Source organism: Notamacropus eugenii, chromosome 6, assembly GCF_028372415.1.
Source record: "Notamacropus eugenii isolate mMacEug1 chromosome 6, mMacEug1.pri_v2, whole genome shotgun sequence".
Classification (NCBI taxonomy): Eukaryota; Metazoa; Chordata; class Mammalia; order Diprotodontia; family Macropodidae; genus Notamacropus; species Notamacropus eugenii.
Genome location: NC_092877.1, coordinates 344,944,397 through 344,961,813, shown reverse-complemented (window position 1 = coordinate 344,961,813; position 17,417 = coordinate 344,944,397). Strand labels below are relative to the sequence as shown.

At 41.1% G+C, this 17,417-nt stretch overlaps 1 long non-coding RNA gene across 1 annotated transcript in view; it reads right to left on the bottom strand.

Annotated features, from left to right (window-relative positions):
- Window positions 1-442: 442 nt before the first annotated feature.
- The window catches only part of LOC140510097 (uncharacterized), a 37,562-nt gene continuing 20,587 nt past the window's right edge, over window positions 443-17,417 (bottom strand). Inside the window, exons 2-4 of the long non-coding RNA XR_011969088.1 lie at window positions 11,315-11,397; window positions 908-997; window positions 443-531 (exon numbers count right to left, since the gene is read on the bottom strand). This is a non-coding gene — a long non-coding RNA (uncharacterized lncRNA). The remainder of the gene's footprint in view (window positions 532-907; window positions 998-11,314; window positions 11,398-17,417) is intronic.

Here is a 17,417-nt window from a genome sequence, read left to right as displayed (position 1 = left end):
CCCAATTTTTCCACATCTTCGCTAACATTTATTATTTTCCTTTTCTGTCATATTAGCCCATCTGATAGGTGTGAGAAGAACCTCAGACTTGTTTTGATTTGCATTTCTCAAATCAAAAGTGACTTAAAGCATTTTCCCCTGTGATCACAGACAGCTTTGATTTCTTCTTTTGAAAACTGCCTGTTTGTATCCTTTGACCTTCTGTAAACAATTTCTAAAAGCAAGCTGCATTGGATTTAACAGCAAGAGTCTAAGATTTCATGAAGGAGTAAGAGAAGCAGAGAACACAGGGTTTTGCTTCAGTCACCGGTTCCTATGTCACATGGACAAAAAGAAGGGCGCTTTCTTGAAGTCATCTCCATGACCAATCACAGAAATGGGCACAGGAAGGGATGTTTTACAGATGAGGAAACTGATGCCCAGAGCACGGGAAGTGACTTACCCAAGGTCATGCAGGTAGTTAGGATTTGAAGGGAGGTCCCTGGTTCTTATGCCTTTCCTAATTCACTTCCAGGCAGTGAAGACTCCACCCTAGAAAATGTGTCACAATGAAAAGAAGTAGAAGCTCATCAGCTCCCACCACAATACCCCCCTAATGACTCAGGAAAGAATAAAGTGAATACGAAATCAAATTTGCCTCTGGGTTAATCATCAATCATTATTTCAGGCCACCTTCCAATTCATGAGATGTTTAATGATCCACCCTCCATGAACAGCCTCTTCCTGAACACCGGGAAATGGTTTTCCCTTTGAGCCTATCACGTGGTGTGTTTATTTACAGAGTGCACACCACTGGCCCTCAAAGGATCCGCAGATAGTCATCAGGCCCCACAGAGCTGTCAGCCCTGTTAGTTAACTCATCTTACTCATCAGAGCCAAAAGGGCTAGCTAGGATATATCATCTTACCAGGTTAAAGACGGGGAGTCCAAAACAAACCTCCATAGCCTCCAGAGAGCCTGTCTCCCGGTGTCAGAAGCATAGATCCATTACTCAGTCCTGGAAGAAAAAAAAAACAACCTGAGTTTTCTAAGTCCTGCCAACCCTCTTCAGAATCAGAGTCCAGGACTCTGCTGAATGTTTTTAAAGGTCTTTAGGGAGATTGGGGGATAGGGCACCACCTCTCCCTCAGGAATAATTTGAATTTTTCCTTTCAACGTCTTCTAAACTTCTGGAAACTGTAGCTTGACTAACACATGACTCCAAGCACAAAAAAAGTTAACTGGTGTAGTCTTTTCTAAATTAAAGGGCCTGGTCCATGGGAGAGCCATCCTCAGAGCCTCTGTGTGCTCTGCCAGCCGCCAGCCCATGGGAAAGCAGCTGAGGAGCTTGCTTCCAGAAAGATGTGATGATGTGTGCTAGAGTGAGGGTATTGTGGAGATGAGGGTTGCAAGTGGTTACTTGTGGGAATCGAGTGAAGCACACTCGTTCCATCTTGTGACCCCATTCTGCAGCTAGCTTACTTTCCATTCAGTTATGGATCTAGTACAAAATATGCCCTGTGAGAAAATTTTAATTGTGGCAATTGGGGGAAAAGCCTTATAGTACTATTTGAACCTACTCCTGTGTGACTGGGAAGCTGCACCACCTCTCTCTGCTGCTTAGAGACCCTTAACTAAGGACCCAGGTTATTCTGACCAGACCAAAGATTGATGCAAAGAGTCTTCTCACAATGATACTCCTCAAGCAACCTGTATGTCTTGTCTGAAAACTGGTCCCATACTGATCTGTTAGTTATTGTTTCCATGTTCCTTTGATGGTTTACAGACACAGGGAGGTGGGGGAATGGGACACCTCTTTTTCTGAATTCAGGGAATTGCACCTGTTCCCTCTCCCCCTTCCAACTGGAGGGGGAAGGGGCATCTTGTCTTACTGATCTGTATCTTGCCACTGGACTCAGATGATTCCAGGGGAGAGAGTGAGGCTAGTGACCTTGCACAGCCCTGCCTCACTTAAATCCAATTCACTTGTAATTCACTTGCAAGCCATGGCACCACCTCCCTGAGTCTGTAGTCTTCTTCAAGAACAAAGGACAGACAACAACAACTTGGAAAGTCCCCAATCTTTCTTCCAATTAGAAATCAGAAGATCTAACATTGTACTGTTTCCCTTTAATTAATTGGCCTAATTTGATTGTTTTTAATGTATAAAAGACTATCTCTGATTAGAGAGATGCAAATCAAAACACCTCTGAGGTATCACGCCACACCTATCAGATCAGCTGACATGACAAAACAGGAAAATGATAAATGTTGGAGATGTGGGAAAGTGGGAGCACTAATTCATTGTTGGTGGAGCTGTGAGTTGATCCAACCATTCTGGAGAGCAATTTACAACTATGCCCAAAAGGCTATAAAACATGCATACCCTTTGACTCAGCAATACCACTTGCACTATATCTCAAAAAGATCATAAAAATGAGAAAAGGACCCACATTTACAAAAATATTTATAATAGCTCTTTTTGTTTCAAGAACTGGAAATTGAGGGAATGCCCATCAATTGGGGAGTGGCTGAACAAGTTGTGGCACATAAATGTAACATAATACCATTGTTCTACAACAACAGGACTTCAGAAAAATCTGGAAAGACTTACATGAACTGATGCTGAGTCAAGGGAGCAGAACCAGGAGAACATTGTACACAGTAACAGACACTGTGTGATGACTGACTTTGATAGACTTAGCCCTTCACAGCAATGCAAGGTCCTGAAACAATTCCAAAGGACTCATGGGGTCTGAATGCAGAGCGAAGCAGGCTATTTTCTTTTTGTTTGTTTATTTTTTGTTTTGTTTTGTTTTCTTCTCATGTTTCCTCCCATTCATTCTAATTCTTCTATACAACATGACGAATGTGAAAATATGTTTAATAGGAATGTATGTGTAGAACTTATATCAGATTACATGCTATCGTGGGGAGGGGGCAGAGGAGCGAAGGGCAAAAAACTGAAAACTTATGGAAATGAATACTGAAAACTAAAAATAAATAAATTAACTTTAAAAAAAAGAAAATTTAAAAAAGAAATAAACAAGCGCCAAAGGTATCATCCAACAAAGGGAGTAAATAAAAATGTAATAATTATTTGACAGAATCATGTTTTTTAAATTATTTGTGAGACTTCAAAATGTATTCCTAAAAGCAATAAAGAATGGTTTAATAGATTAATAAATTTCAGTACTTTGACAAAAAAGTCTATCTCTTCCTTTATTCAGGGTCCAGCCCTCAGTTGAGGAAGGGTCCTGGCCCCAATTTGTTAAGCAATTGACATCCATTGCTAAATAAACTGATAGGTTCATAAGATATAACCTTTGTTTCCTCAGCCATTTCATCTTCCACCCACCTCAAAAGGCTCTTCTCCCAGGTTTGGAGTGTATACAAGTATCTTAATAGTTTCCAGTCTCCTTACTACATGAAGGAAAGTAGTCTTTGGATTGGTGGTTCACCCAAAGGCTCTAACAAGCCATGATATTTTCTCTTTCCTGGCTGCCTACATTCCAGCAAAGAGTAAAGCCTTCCAGTGGAGACAGTGGCCACTACTATGATCCACAAGTGTGCAGTCTTGCTGTTAACTTCTCTCTTCACTGTATCAATTGCTTTGCTTCTAGGTGAAGGAGACTGGAGGTGACTACAACCTTAGTGAGCTTGGAATACAATAATATTCCATTACATTCATACAGCACAACTTGTTCAGTCATTCTCCAACTGATGCCCATTCCCTTAATTTCTAGTTCTTGGCCACCACAAAAAGGTCAGGAAGAGCAGAAGCCAGAAATCTGGTAGTTGGAATCCTGCCACAAAATTTGCCAGAGGCTTAGCATAGGTGGGGATGTAGCACAGGCCCTGAAAAGTGATCCTCCTTGACTTTCTCCTACCCCTTGGGAGCTGAAACAGACAAATATCCAGTAGCTATACCGCATATGGAAGTGAGCTTTGTCAGACAAATGCTCTGTAGAAACTGCTTTAAGTCTGAGCCCATCCACCTTCCCTATTACCGGAGGTGGTCCAGGGGAGGGTGTTATTTGTACTTTTATACTCACCATAACTTCTCAGTAAATCTCATTTTGTACAAGCTAATTAATATTAATCAGTTAAATGAAACTAATAACTGGAAGGTTTTGATGATTTAAGGGAAACGCTATCACTGGCAATTAATGTTGGAGGAAAACATACTGAAATGGGGGTTCACACAATAGCTTTAGACAATCATGCTCAACCCCCTCAGAGCTGCCCCTAGAACTCTGAGGGGAAAGATGCAGCTGTGCTCTTCGATGGGAGTGGGGAAAAGGCTATGCTTTCATACTTTAATGTATTTGTGATGTCATTGACAAAAGCACTCCCTCCAATAGTACTGATAGCAGTCCATGTCCTACATCTCTTGTCTACATCTTTGCATAAATCTCCTATAAAGGGTCCACCAGGGCAAATACTCCAGGGGCTTTCTTTATATCTCTTGATAGCATGCAGACTATCTGTTGTTTGTCACTTGTCCTCACCCCAGGACTATTCATCTTTTTTCTGGAGGGGGCAGACATTTTTCTGATGACATCCTTTACTTACACCGCCTTCTCCAGTTCCTCATTTGTAATGTGTTTGCCACCTACTTACACCCACCATGCCCTCTGGCCAACCCTCTCTTTCATGGCATTGGAGACAGTAGTATTCAATGACTCAGAACTACATCATATCATTAGAAAAATACAGGGATGAAAAAAATGAGTGTTTCAGAGAGAACCTTGGGGTCATTAAAAGAACTGCATCAATTCCTAATGTCAAGAAATAGAAAATATGGCCTTATACCTTTAGTGTACTGTACTAGACTTTCACTGGACCAAGACCTCATGCCACTGAATTAGACACCCAAGAAGAACCTAGAGCAGATCATCCTCCCCCAGTCATATAGCCCACCATCATCTGCCCCAGACCAGTTTGTGACCAAGGGCAGGTCATTTAACTCCTCTGATTCTCCTTTTTCTTATCTGTAAAATTAGGAGAAGGGGTGGACTCAATGATCTCTAAAGTCCCTTCTTGTTTTAGATTTATGATCCTATAACCCCGAGTGAGTCATTCACATCTGTTCCCTTATCCTTAAAATGAAGAAGTTGGATTTAATGACCTTTAAGGTCTCTTTAAAGCTCTAAATCTATTGTGAAAGATTGTGATCTCAGGACTCCTGATCTATCCTGAGAGCATAATGTCTACCCTGTTACAGTGGAACAAGCACTGGTTCTAGATTGGTTCAAATTCTGCCTCTGACACTAGCAAGATTACAAGAAGTGTAACAAAATTGTAATCTTGGACAAGATGCTTAAATTCTCTGGGCCTCAGTTTCCTCATCTGGAAAATGAGGAGGGTGGAAAAGATGGCATGTGAGTGAACTTCCAATCCTGTTGCAGGTCTATGGTGCTATGATCTGTCAAAAAGGCGCTTGGAGCAGCTGTGCTACCAGCAGGTTGAGGGTTATTTTAAACCGAGAAAATTTCCTTAGCAACATGGGCCTCATTTGCAGCCGCATCTACAAGGTTGAAAATAAAGCTAGCAGGTGCACTGAAGGGCCCTCCAGCCTCTAAGGCTTCCATTAAATGGGCCAGAACTGAAGAGTCAGCATTCTCTGTTTCCAACTGGCTGTAGCAGCAGGCAGCCAACAAACAGCCTGATTTCAGCCACCCATGGTCAGGCCTGTCTGAGCTCGTTTCTCACGAAAGCCTGATTTTCTGGACAAGAAGAGTTGGTTACCCTGCTAAAAATCAGAAAACTATTCCAATGAAAGCATTCTTCTCAGCCAAAGAATTAGCGGATAAAGCTTTAGGTCTGGGGTCAGGAAGACCTGTGCTCAAAGCTAGCTTCAGACACTTACTAGCTGTGTGACCCTGGGCAAGCTACTTAACCTCTGTCTGCCTTGGTTTCTTTAACTGTAAAATGGGGAACATAATAGCAAGTACCTTCCAGGGCTGTTGTGAGGAAAATGATATGTTTAAAAAGTGTTTCTTAGTCCATTTAGTTGGCACTTCATAAATATTCATTCCCTTTCCTTCTGGAAGGAGAATAAAGCTCATGGGACCACGGATACCTGGCAGAGAGAAGGGTCCCAAGTCTTGGGGACAGTCCTCAATGACATACCCAAAAGAAACGGTGAAACCTGAGCTTTCCTTCTTTAAAATCACTGTTTGTCACAAGTTCAGAGCCCTCCATATACACTGACTTTTGTGGACCCCATTCCTTTATCTCAAGAATTGTGTGTTCATCCTTCGTTGCCAAAGAAGACCATGCCATCAGAGAAGTAATGACATGACTTGCACTTGACTTTGTTTTGAGTGAGGGAGGGCTGTGCAGGTCACCAGCCTCACCTCTCCTCCAGAACCATCTGAATCCAGTGACCAGATATTCATCAGGATGACTGGAGATGACCCAGCATGAGGCACTTGGGGTTAAGTGACTTGCCCAAGGTCACATAGTTAGTGAGTGTCAAGTGTCTGAGGTGAGATTTGAACTCAGGGCCTCCTGACTCCTGCACTGATGCTCTATCCACTGCACCACCTAGCTGCCCCCTTTAGAAGAAAGCTGATACAAGATCAAAAGAAGCTTCCTGGGGTGACCAGAGCCTTCTAGGCAGATAGGCAGGTACCACTGCTAACTTTGGAGGTCCTATAGGCAAAGAGAGATTGGAAGATGAAGGGATTCCAGATTTAGAGCTCCTGGGGACCTCAGCTGCCATCCACTCTAGCACTCTTGTTTTACAGATGAAGAACTGGTGGCCCAGAAAGATTAAACAACTCACTCAAAGTCATACAGCTAGACAGAGAGATACAGACTGAGGGAGACATAAAGAAAGAATGCAACAGAGACATATTTTAAGCATTTAATAACGAGGCACTGGGGTAAGTACTACAGATGAAAATATAAGCAAGGTACTACCTACCCACAAAGTCCTTACATTCTAATAGGGGTTTAGAAAAATAGAGTAAGTACAGAGAGGAGAAGGAGTTGGAATCTGGAAAGAGACCAGATAAGAGATAAAACATGTCTGAGGCCCTTCTTAAGATTCCAGGGAGGGAATTCATTCATGAAGGAAGGAAGACCCAGGATAGAGGTTTCCCAGAATGTTGATGCAATACAAGAAAGGACGGAAGTAGAATCCGAGAAGAATTCTGCTCCCCAATCGGCACCCCTCACACATACCACACTGACTCCCTCCTTCCTGATGATGAATCATTAGTGAATTTAGAAGAGTGCATTATCCAAAAGACTCATGATGGAAAATGTTATTCACATCCAGAGAAAGAGCTATGGAGTCTGAATGCAGATTGAAGCAGACTGTTTTCACTTTCTTTTGTTTTTTTTCTTTCTCATGGCTTTTCCTTTTGGTTCTGATTCTTCTTTCACAAGATGACTAATGTGGAAATACATTTAATATGATTGGACATGTATAGCCTATATCAGACTGCACACCATCCTGAGGGAAGTTTTCAGATTCAAAATCTTATAAAAGCGAATGTTGAAAACTAAAAATTAATTTTCTTAAAAAGAAGAGTTCATTATTCCCACAACATCTATTTTTTGGTCTAGGAGGCTGAAAATGTTCCTAATGAGTTATTAAAATGTCAATTGCAAAATGGGATTTGGGGCTTATGTTAATTCATGCCTGAGACTAAGTCCCAAAATGCTGCATTGTAACCCTAGCAAGGACCCGGTGGGATACACAGAGCCTTCCTACTTTAGCTACACTAGCCCCCCCAGAGCTGATAACATAGCAGGAATTTGAGGTTACTTGGAGATTTTCCTTTCTGATTTGTTTTATTTTGATTTAGCTCAACCATGGAAATAAACATGGAACTATAGCACTAAAAGCCATAAACAGCATAAATCTAACATTCTGACAGAGGTGTAACTAGGGTGTGATGACTGGATCTTTTTCCCAGGGCATAACGATAACACTTGTTGTTTTTCAGCAGCATAAAAACAACCTAGCTTACCACTTAGCTAGCATGAATAATTACTTAAATGGGAAGCTACTAGATGGTAGACTGAGATGAGCACCTTCCAAACCTGTTCCTCAACTCATGTTCAATAGCCTTGCGTCAGTAACCCAGGATCTTTATCTTGCCTTTGTGTGGAGGGTGCCACCACCACCACCCCTTTTTCTTCTCCTCCCCCTTCCACTCTTCACACATACACACCCTCCACTCTACTTAAGTGAGGATGCATTTCACTGCACTGGCCCTAAGCATAATTTGCGATACTTGCCCCTACACATAAATTCCTTGGGACAGCCTTGTATTCTAGAGCAATAGTGAGGTACATGAATTAAAGAATTAATTGATAAATTAATTGATGGATTAATAAATCATAGGCATTTATTAAGCACTCAGTGCTAAGTGCTGTACTAAGTGCTGGAGATACAAATCCAAAACTGAGACCACCCTTGCCCTCAAAGAGCTCATATTTAAGTGGCCTCCAGGTGGCGCTCTGGGTCAGGTGAGAAGCCACACTGCAGAAGGTTTCAAAGAGAATGAGATTGTTGTTTGCTCTTCTCCCCAAAGACCACTGGGACATCAGGAAGGTGACACCATGATCTGAGGGTGAAGTGAGTGAGGGATGTGCGTCACCAACCTCACTTTCTCCTCTGGAGCCATGTGGGTCCAGAGGCCAGATAAAGGTCAGGACAACTGGAGATGGTCCCCAAGAGAAAAAGGTGTGAAGGCACCAAGGTACTTTCAGAATTTAGCTGAGAAAGGAGAGAGAGATCCAGGATGCAAGCCGGCTGGGCTAGGAGGATGCAAGGACGGAGGTTTACTTTTTATCTATTTATTTTAAGATGGCAGAACACTCAGGCATGTGTGTAGACGCAGTAAGGAAGAAGCTAGTAGACAGGGAGGGTTTCAAGACTAAAAAGAAAGAGGGGGCGACATAGAAAGCACCTCATTTTTCAGCTGAATTGCTCTCTACAAAGTTATCAGGGATCTCAAAACGCTAAATGTACGGCTTTCCAGTCTTCATCCTCCTTGACTTGTCTGCATCACTGGACACCGTTAACCCTCCTGCACAGTCTCTCCTCTCTGAGTTTGCATGACTCAGCTTACTGAAGGCCAGCTTACTGAAGTCAGAGCGGGATACACGTTCTTCTAGCATGACCTCTAGGATGAGAAGCACCATGAAGCTGGCATAGATTTTGCAATCAAATCTAATCTAGTCAACAAGCTTGTATGCCTCCCAAAAGGACTGAATGACAGCCTCATGACCATGTGATTGCCACCTGCAGGAAAATGCCATGCCACCATCATCAGTGAGCATAGTCCCACCACGATGAACCCCTGAGGAGGTCAAAGAAAAACTTTATAAAGGCCTGTAAACTTTCATCATTAATATGTCAAAAGAGGACAAGCTTGTAATTCTGGATGACTTTTACACCAGGATAGGAACAGACGACTAGACATGGCAGTGGTCCTTGGGAGGAATGGAGTTGGAAACAGCAACAGCAATGGTCACTTACTACTAAAGATTGTGTGTCTCAAGACCTTCTCATCACCAATACTTCATCCATTTACCTGAATGCAATAAAACTCCATGGATGTACTCTCACAGCCAACATTGTTATTTAATAGACTATGTCATTGTAAGGAGAAGAGACAGGCAGGACATGAGAGTGACCTAGGCAACATGTGGCATAGAGCGCTGGACTGATTATAGACTTATCCTCTCCAAGCCAAACATTTGAATTCAACAAAAGTGGCAGACACAAGGCAAGACAACTATCAGAAGACTCAACATCAACAGATTAGAGCACTTCACGTGTGAAGAATTTGTTGCTGACTTGGAGGGAAAATGAACCAACACACAATTGGCAACAGGGGATCAGAAAAAAAGTGAGCAGCTTTCAGAGATTTGGTACATGGCACTGTATTTACTCATCTGGGCCAGAACACTTGCAAACATCAGGATTAGTTTGATGAAAGTGACAGAGAAATTCAGAAGTCACTAATTGAAAAACAAGAATTTCACAGGGTTTACCAGCAGGATAGTTCATCCATCTCTGAGAAGGCGGAGTTTAACTCCATCAAAAGTAAAGTGCTTAGAGTGGTGCAGGATTCTTGGTGCAGAAAGGAGGTGGGTGAGATTTGTTTTATGCTTATAATAACAATCCAAATTACTTCTGCAATGCACTAAAGGCCATTTTGGGGTCAAAAACCTTTCGTGCATCTCAATTATTCAGTGCTGATGGAGACACACTGATCACTGCACTATAAGGACAAGATCCTGGAGAGATGGGTTGAACACTTTCATAGTGTTCTCAACAGACTGTCATCAATCAGTACTAAAGCTTCAGGTTGAAGTCAATCCCTCTCTAACCAAACTTACAACTGAGGGAGAGGTTTCAAATGCCATTAGACTCCTCTCGTGTAGCAAAACACTTAGTGCTGATTCCTTTCCTGCAGAGATCTATAAGACAAGGGGTCCACTGTTCATGCAAAAGCTGACTGAAATCTTCTGGGTTGTATGGCAAGAAGAGATTTTCTTCCAGGAGACAAAGCATGCCTCCAGAGTCCATCGCTATAAAAGGAAAAAAGTTGTCCTGTATCAACCACAAGGGGTACTCTCTCTTAGTTATTGCTGGAAAGATTTGTGCCAGATTTTTGCCTTAATTAGCTGATCCTTCACCTGGAAGATGGTCATCTACCTGAGAGCCAATGTGGTTTCAGAAAGATCTGAAGAATGGTCGACATGGTGTTGCTGCCCAACAACTCCAGGAGAAATGCCCAGAGCACAACAGAGATCTATAAACAATGTTCATTAATCTGACCAAGCCCTTTGATACGGTCAGTTATGAAGGATTGTGGAAGATCATGGCAAAATCCGTTTGCTTGTACACACCATGCTTGCATGAGTTCTGGGTAATGGATAATACTCCCAAGCTTTCCCTGTCAATGAAGTGTGTTTGCTTCCATGATTTTTAGCATGATGTTTCCAGTAATTGTTGTCCTACACCTTCAACAAGGATGAAAATGGCATCAAGGTCAGCTAAAACACTAATGGTAAATTATGTAACTTTAAAATGTTATAAACCAAGACTAAAGTGGAAGAAAAGTTGGTGTGTGACTTTTTATTCACAGCTGATAATGCACTCAATTCAGCCTCTAAGTCTAAGATGTAACAAAGTATGGATTAATTCTCTACCACTTGTGCTAATTTTAGCTTGCCAATTAACACCAAAAAAAAAAAAAAAAAAAGAGGTTCTCCATCAGCCAGCACCACACCATCCATTCACAGACCCAGTGGTTACAGTAAATGGAGAAATATGAATACTACAGATAAATTCATTTACCTTGACAGTATACTTTCCAGGGAGGTATACATAGATGAGGTTGATGCATGCATTGCCAGAGCCAGCTCAGTATTTGGGAAGCCCTGAAGGAAAGTGTGAGAGAGAAGAGGTATTAGGCTGCCTGCCAAACTGAAGGTCTACAAATCTATAGTGCTGACCTCATTGTTTTCTGTCTGTGAAATCTGGACAGTCTACCAGTGCCATGCCAGGAAACTGAATTGCTTCCATTTGAACTGTCTTAGAAAGATCCTGAAGATCACCTGGCAGGATAAGGTACCAGACACTGAGGTCCTTTCTTGAGATGAACTCCCAAACATTCAAACTCTACTGCAGAGAGCACAATTCCAAGTGGCTAGCCATGTGTTTCAAATGTCAAAAGTACGTTTGCCTAGACGACTATGTTACAGAGAACTCGCAGAAGGCAAGTTTTCACATGGAAGTCAGAAGTGATACAGGGACACTCTCACACTGTCTCTGAAGAACTCTGGTGTCATGAAAGACATGAGAGACAGTGGCACAAGATCACCCAGTATGGCATGCCCACATTAAAGAAAGTTCTGGGCTCTGTGATCAAAGCAAAATTGCAGTAACTCAAAAGAAATGTGAGATGTGTACATTTAGAAACATCTCTTTCCAAAATATTCATACAGATTATTTGTGCTCCACCTGTGGAAGAGTCTCCTGAGCTCTTATTGGTCTGATCAGCCACAGTCAAACACTCTGTCCATTGGTCCCAACATAATGATGTCATCTTAGTCCTCTCTGAGTATGAAGGACAACCACACAAACATCTTAAAACCAATGTCCAAAACAGAATCTATCTTTCCTCCCAAAACAATCCCTTTCCCAAATTTACCTATTGCTGTCAAGAACACCACCATCCTCAACAACTAGGACAGTCCTCTTGAAAAAAATTGGATCTGAACTGAGCACTGAAGGAATCTGAGTCAATTTATCCAGATCAACAACCTCTATCCCCCAGCTACAACAGGAATGAGAGCTAGAAGGCACTGCAGAGATTATCTAATCCAGTGCTTCTTAAAACTGTGGGTCTCAACCCCATATGGGGTCCTGTAACTGAATGTGGGTGTTGTGAAAAATTTGGCTATGGTAAAAGGTCTCTGAAAGTCCAAAAACCCAAAATTAATTAAAATCAGATATGTAACGAATCCAAGGTGTTTCTGGTGGTGCTTGCCTGTGTTGTACGACACAACTTCCCTGCAGCCTTGGTTCTGAACACACAACATGCGCACTTTGGACTAGGCATGCTATCATGCCATGTAATGCCAACAAATGCTCCTAGAAACACCTCGGCTCAGATTCAAGACTATTCCATATTATGCATTGCAGTGTTTTTATTGAACATACAAAATCACTAAATTAACTCTGGCTTAGGATGAAGCCAGAATTTCCAATAATTTCTGAAATGGCCCTAAATATATTTCTGCCATTTTGTACTTACATATTTATTTGAAGTGACATTCTCAGCATTGGCAATTATAAAATCAAAATATTGATCAACTCTAAAAAAAACACTGAAAACATCTGGCAGTATTAAATATTCCACCAAGATTTAATTTTTTATGTAAAAATAAAAAAGCATATCCATCTCAGTATGCAAATTTCCTTTCATCTTTAACAAATGGTAAAATTATATGCATACCAAAAAATTGCTTTAAAATAAATTTCTTTATGATTTATTATCAGCAAATGTTTGATTTGTATACCTATTTTATATACCTACATACCCAAGTGAAAGGGGGTCACAAGTGGAAAAAATTTAAGAAGCCCTGACTAGTCCAACCCATTTTACAGATGAGGAAACTGAGATCCTGAGAAGTCAAGTGACTTATCCATTGTACAAGATTATACAACTAACATGAGGACAGAATCAGGATTTGAATTCAAATCCTCTGATTCCACAAACATCACTAATGTTTGGTTAGAAAGTACCTCAAAGATCAGAGAAGCATAAGATTGTTGATCCAGAGTTGGAAGGGACCCTTCCAGGTCATCATTTTCAACCCCTTCATTTCACAGATAAGGAAACTGAAGCCAGGAGAGAGGTCAATGATTTGTCCTGTGTCACAAAGAAGTCAGAATTTGAACACACAAGCTCTGACCCCTGATTTAAGTACTTCTCCAGCTATCCCACTTTGCCTCCCTAGCAGCAGCAGCAAGGAAGAAGGTGGATAATTTGGGGTGCAGCAGCCAGGAAACATCAGACAGTCTGGGCCATTCTCATTTGGGCCTGCTTGGAATTGTTTCAGGAGGGATCCTGACCCTGGGAAGGCAGTCATTTAACAGATTATCTGGCTAAAAGGAATGCTTTTCAGGAAAAGGTGCTGGGCAGCTAATTTTCTCTGGGGCACCAGAGTGGAATGGGCTGCCACAGGAGGGAATAATAATGATAATAGCATTCAGCATTTATATAGCCCCTACAATAGGTCAGGTAGAGAGCTAAGTGTTTCACAAATATCTCATTTTATTCTGAAAACCACCCTGGGAGTTAGGGGCTATGATTATCCACATTTTACAGTTGAAGAAACTGAGGCAAACAGAAGCGAAGTGACTTGTCCAGGATCATACAGCTAAGATGACCATCTGTCAGGTACACTGTATTGGGAGCTCATTTTCAGGTGTGAATTAGGCTGGATAGCCTGTGACATCCCCACCTAACTAAAATTCTGTAATTCTGACTCATCTATGGGTTTGACTAAATAAACTCTGAGAATCCTTCTTCCTCCGAGATTCTCTGACCAGCAGAAAGGAAAGAGGGGAAAAGCAAGCTTTAACAGTCTATATGCTTCATTTATTTTGAAACTTCTTTCCAAGGACAATATAATAGAAACATCTCAGTTTCTTTTGTCAGGAACTTTGCAAACACTCTTGCTCTCCTCATCGAGTCCCCCCAGCCCCTCCAAGTCACTCTTGCTAACCCACTTTTGTAGGTAGGAAATTGAGCCGCTAAAAGGTCAGGGCCCTGGTTCAAGGTCATATCCCAAATCCAAAACAAACTTTGGCTGGAGAAGACTCAAGATCTTGTCAGTTGCCTGGCTCTCTGAGTCACAGTGCCTCCCCTGATTAACCTACATTTTCCAAGCAAGAGATGAAGTCTGAATTTCAACTAGAATACCCATGTTAACAGACTGATAGGCTCCACTCGACAAGAATAAATCTAGCATTTTGTTCAATTGGATACCAAAGGAAAATGAATATTTTCCAAGCTAAGGCACTGCTCCTGTTAAGGCCAAAGGGATTCGCAAACAACCTCAAGGTGACCCAGTCAACCAGTCAGCTACTGCAAAGGTGAGTTTTTTAACCCACTTTCTGGGAAGAATTCAACAACATGACACACAACAAGAACAGGACAGTGGGGATGCTGGACAATACCAAAAACAATTAGACCTCATCTAGATAGCCAAAGGCAGAATTATACAACACTCACTAGATTCTCGTCATTGAGTATTGGGGGTGTTTGAAATAGGCCCATGGTGATTCCAGATATCTGCTGATGGAATGAATCTAAGGGAATAGGTTAAATATAAGGGTTCTGGAATACCTGGAAACTTCCCCCCTCAGACACCTATGGGCTTTGGGACCTCTTAGCCTCATTTTCCACATCTATAAAATGAGAAGAATAATAGCACCTGCCTCGTTGGATTATTGGGAGACTCATGATCTGTTTGTGTTGGGGGGGGCAGGTCTTATGCCTCCCCTCACCATAGGGCATGCTCAGAGTCGCCCTTACCACTTCTGCAAAGCCTTAGGTAAATATCATCTCTTATGTCCCCAACAGAATGAGGACAGAGACTAATTCATGATGCTCTACAAAGAGCAGTGAGCTCTGGAGAAAGTAGGGGAAAGGTGAACTAGAAAGCACAAGATCTGAGTTCAAATCCCAACTCTGCGATCTGTGAGCTTCAGTTTCCCCATCTAGAAAGGGAGGGAGTTGGACCAGGTGGCCTCTCCTGTAACTTCTATCTCTAAACGTGAGACCTTATCATATTGGACACAATACATATTGGCAAGTGCTTAACAAATGCTAAATAAATTAAATCAGTAAAGTAAAAAAGTCATAGGATGGCAGATATTAGAAAGGTCTATACAGAGAGAAAACACTGATTTTGCAGGCAAAGGCCCTAGGTTCAGATTTTGGTTCTGCGACCACTCTGTGAGACTTGAACAAATCTTGTCCTGTCTGGGCTGAGGTTTCCTCACCTGTAAAATAAGAGGACTGGGAGATCAGCCAAGACAGTGGAATCAGAGAAAATGTTACAGCCCAGTTCCCTTGACACTTACACCAAGGAAGGTCTCAGGTCAGAGCCGGGCTGAGTAAATGGAACACAGAAGGTCATCTTTTTAGCCTAATTCAAGTCACACTTGGACAGCAACTAGGGCGATCCAGGACTGAGGAGTCAGACCCCAAGAGAAGGAAAGGACCATGGTGCTATCATCTAAACCAAAAGGGGGGATGTTCAAGCAAGGAGCAGCAGACAACTGCTGCATCCTTGCTCTGACCCCAACAGCAGGACACCAGATAAGACAGGTGAGGATCATACAAGGCCACGGCAGTCTCATCGAAAGTGCACAGAACCTAACCCTAACACAAAGTCCCAATCTGGGAAGAAAGCGTAAACAACAACAACAACTAAACAGGAGCAACAAAAAAGACAAAGGACTATTATGGTGTCAGGAATAACCAAAACACAAACTCAGAAGAGAATGACTCCAAAACATCTACAAGCAAAGAAAGGGAAGGTGGGAGAATACAGGAAGGGGAAAAGGAAAGCTTTCATCCAAACTGGTCAAAAGAGGGTTGAAAATACACTTAATGTAGAAATAAATTCAACTGAACGGAGAAATAGAGAAAGAAGAAAAGGAGGAATAAGAGGAAGGATAAATTCAGGGAGGGGTTAGTTATAAGCAAAACAAACCCTGATCTCAGAGTGGGGGATAATGAAGATGGGTTTAAAAGTAAAGAAAGAAAAGGTAAAAATCTGTGATAAAAAAAGAACCAAGGAGAAATGAAAGGGCAAGTATAAAAGAATAAAATAGAAGGAAATACACAATTAGCAATCATGACTATGAATGTGAAAAGGATGAACCCATTCATAAAATGGAAGATGGTAACAGGATGGATTTCAAAGCAAAATCCCACAAAGTGAAGTGTATAAGAAATATACCCAAAACATATGGACTCTCATAGAGTCAAAATAAGGGGTTGGAGAAAAAGTTATTATGTCTCACCTGAACAACAACTACAAAAAAAGACAGGAGGGGTGATCATAATATCAGACAAGATAATAGCAAAAATTGACTTTGTTAAAAAAGATAAACAGAGAAACTACATATTTCTGAAAGGTACTATAGAGTATGAATTAATTTCAATATTTAGTATATGTGCATGATAGCCCATTATTTCTATACTTAAAGACAAAACTAACTGGGTTACAGGAAGAGACAAACAATAAAAATTATTTTAGTGGGAAACCTCAATGCACTCCTTCTAGAGCTAGACAAATCTGACCAAAAAATAAACAAGAAAGAAATAAAAAGACCTGAAGAGAATTTAGAAAAGTTAGATTTGCTAGACCTTTAGCAGTTATTTAATGGAAATAGAAAGGAGTACACATATTGCTTTGCCATGCAAGGCATCTTTGCAGAAGATAAACAAGTATTTGGACAAAAAATCCTCACAAAAACGCAAAAAAAAAATTCAGTAATGTTAAATACATCCTTTACAACCCATAATGCAATAAAAATTACACGTTAAAAAAGGTAGTTGAAAAAATATTGAAATTAATTGGAGACTAAATAAGTTAATTCTAAAGAATTTGTGAGTCAAAGAAAAAAATCACAGAAGGCATGGATAATTTCACTAAATATCATGACAACAATGAGATAACATGCAAAAATTTTTAGATGTGACCAAAATTTTTCTCATGGGAAAATTTATATCTCTAAACACTTTCCTCAACGAAAGAGAGAAAACATATCAACAAATTTAGCATGTGACTAAAAACACTGGGAAACAGATATTTTTAAAACCTCAATTAAACATCAGAATTGGAATCCTGAAAATTAATTAAGAGATTAATAA